Below are 2,838 nucleotides of genomic sequence, written 5' to 3'. Positions count from 1 at the left end.
CTGGCTAATTTTTTGTATTTTTAGTAGAGACGGGGTTTCACCTTGTTAGCCAGGATGGTCTCGATCTCCTGACCTCATGATCCGCCCACCTCAGCCTCCCAAAGTGCTGTGATTACAGGCATGAGCCACCATGCCCAGCCAATAATTTTTTTTTTTTTTAAGAGCCTCTCCAGCCACCATTTTTCTGATTTAGTTAAAATGTAGACAAGCCTCAACTGGAAATGGCTCTTTCCAGAGGAACCAACTAGACTTCCTATAAATCCAGTTTTCTCATCCAGCTCCAAAGCATTAGCACAAAAACAATGGAGAGAGAAGGAAAAGGAGAACCTCTGCCTCCCAAGTAGAAGGGGGGCTGCGGTGGACAGCATGGCAGGTGGTGTTTATCTGCAATCATGGGCTATTCTCCAACTCCCAAACAGCCTCTTAGATGCAAATTGTTCATCAGCACCATCATCCTTAGCCATTCATCCCAGGAACTGATGGCAGCAACTTAAGTTGCCTTATTTTTCCCTTTCCCAAATTGAACTCCTAAAGAGCCAGCAGAGACTGGAAGCCACACAAAGCACCACCTCCTGTGTGACAGGACACACCCCCCATCCCTGAGGGTGGACCATCAGCCCCTGGACTTAAAACAAAGGAGTCAGGTTTGTTTTCTAGGGCAAAAATCACAAAGAGATTTTTATATAAGTTCCAAAATACATTTCCCTTTATTGGAGGTCGGAAAAAGAGGATATTTAACTTCAGACTTATAGTAATCTTCCTACTTTCTCCACTGCATACTTACCTGTGAGCAGGGCTCTGGGGTCTCAGCCTGTATCCAATAACTTGAAGACAGGGTTTGCTTCTGAAGCAAGTAATTTGTTTTATCTAACTGTCCCTTAGGGCAGTTTCACAGCATGTCAAAGCCAACATCTTGGAGACAAAGGGCACATGTATCTTTGCTTCATGATCTGCAAACACTGGTTTTGTGGTAACAAACACCATTAAATTAAGATGCCACAGGATCAAAATTACAGCTAAAAATATTTTAAAGTATATATCGGCTGGGCATGGTGGCTCATGCCTATAATTCCAGCACTTGGGGAGGCCAAGGCAGGTGAATCACGAGGTCAAGAGATGGAGACCATCCTAGCCAAAATGGTGAAACCCTGTCTCTACTAAAAATATAAAAATTAGCTGGGCATGGTGGTGCATGCCTGTAGTCCCGGCTACTCAGGTGGCTGAGGCGGGAGAATTGCTTGAACCCGGGAGACAGAGGTTGCAGTGAGCCGAGATCGCGCCACTGCACTCCAGTCTGGCAACAAAGTGAGACTCCGTGTCAAAAAAAAAGTATATTGACAAAGATTAAAAGGAATTTTAATACCCAGTTTTGGCAAGGATGCAAGAAGTACTTCCTGTACTTCCTGAAGGACCACTGGACAATTTGAGTCACAAGCTCTAAAAATTAGCAAACCCCATGGCCCATCAATACAATTCTAGAAATTTATCTTGGGGGTTGGGGGAAACAAAGATGCACAGATACTACTTGCAACGATTCTCTGTAATATTAAAAAATGGAAATGAACTAAATATTCAAGGTTAAGAGAATAAAAATTGCAGAGTAGACATACAACGGGATCTTAGTGAGCTCTAAAAAAGAAATAGTGCTATAAGATAGGAGTCCGGAAACACACCCACAAGTCAAATAAATCTCCAGCCTGTTTTTGTAAATAAAGTTTTATTGAAACGCAGCCACACTCATTTGTTTATGTGTTGTCTATGGCTGTTTTCATGCTAGAACAACAGAGTTGCAACAAACCGTATGACCCACAAAGCCTGAAACATTTGCTATCCAGACCTTTATAGAAAAAGCTTGCCAACTAATATTCAATGTTCTTGCTATAGAAGAATATTTACTGACAAAGGCAAATGTTCATGATATATTGCTAAGTGAAGGTAAAAAATCAGGACTGGGCACAGTGGCTCACACCTGTAATCCCAGCACTTTGGGAGGCCGAGACGGGAAGATCGCTTGAGCCCAGGAGTTTGAGACCACTCCATCTCTCCAAAAAATAAAAAAAATTAGCTGGGTGTGGTGGCCTGTGCTACTTGGGAGGCTGAGGTGGGAGGATGGCTTGACCCCAGGTGGTGGAGGTTGCAGTGAGCCAAGATCGCACCACTGCACTCCAGCCTGGATGACAGAGCCAGACCCTGTCTCAAAAAAAAAAAAAAAATCAGGCCATCACATAATACCATTTTATTATGCATAGAAATAAAACTGAAAGAGGCTGGGCAAGGTGGCTCACGCCTGTAATACCAACACTGTCCGAGGCGAGGAGGGCGGATGACCTGAGGTCAGGAATTCGAGACCAGCCTGACCAACATGGCGAAACCCCTTCTCTACTAAAAATACAAAAATTAGTGGGGCATGGTGGTGCGTGCCTGTAATCCCAGCTACTCAGGGGGCTGAGGCAGGAGAATCCTTGAACCTAGGAGGCGGAGGTTGCAATGAGATGAGATCACGCCGTTGCACTCCAGCCTGGGTGACAAAGCAAGACTCTTATCTCAAAAATAAATAAATAAGTAAGGATGGGAGCAGTGTCTCACGCCTGTAATCCCAGCACTTTGGGAGGCTGAGGCAGGCAGATCACCTGAGGGCAGGAGTTCGAGACAAGCCTGACCAACATGGAGAAACCCCATCTCTATTAAAGATACAAAATCAGCTGGGTGTGGTGGCACACGCCTGTAATCCCAGCTACTCGAGAAGCTGAGGCAGGAGAATCGCTTGAACCCAGGAGGTGGAGGTTGCGGTAAGCCGAGATCACGCCATTACACTCCAGCCTGGGCAACAAGAGCAAA

Source organism: Mandrillus leucophaeus, unplaced genomic scaffold (genome assembly GCF_000951045.1).
Source record: "Mandrillus leucophaeus isolate KB7577 unplaced genomic scaffold, Mleu.le_1.0 Scaffold290, whole genome shotgun sequence".
NCBI classification, from domain to species: domain Eukaryota; kingdom Metazoa; phylum Chordata; class Mammalia; order Primates; family Cercopithecidae; genus Mandrillus; species Mandrillus leucophaeus.
The sequence above is the reverse complement of the archived record's forward strand: the minus strand, read 5'-3'. Positions refer to the sequence as shown.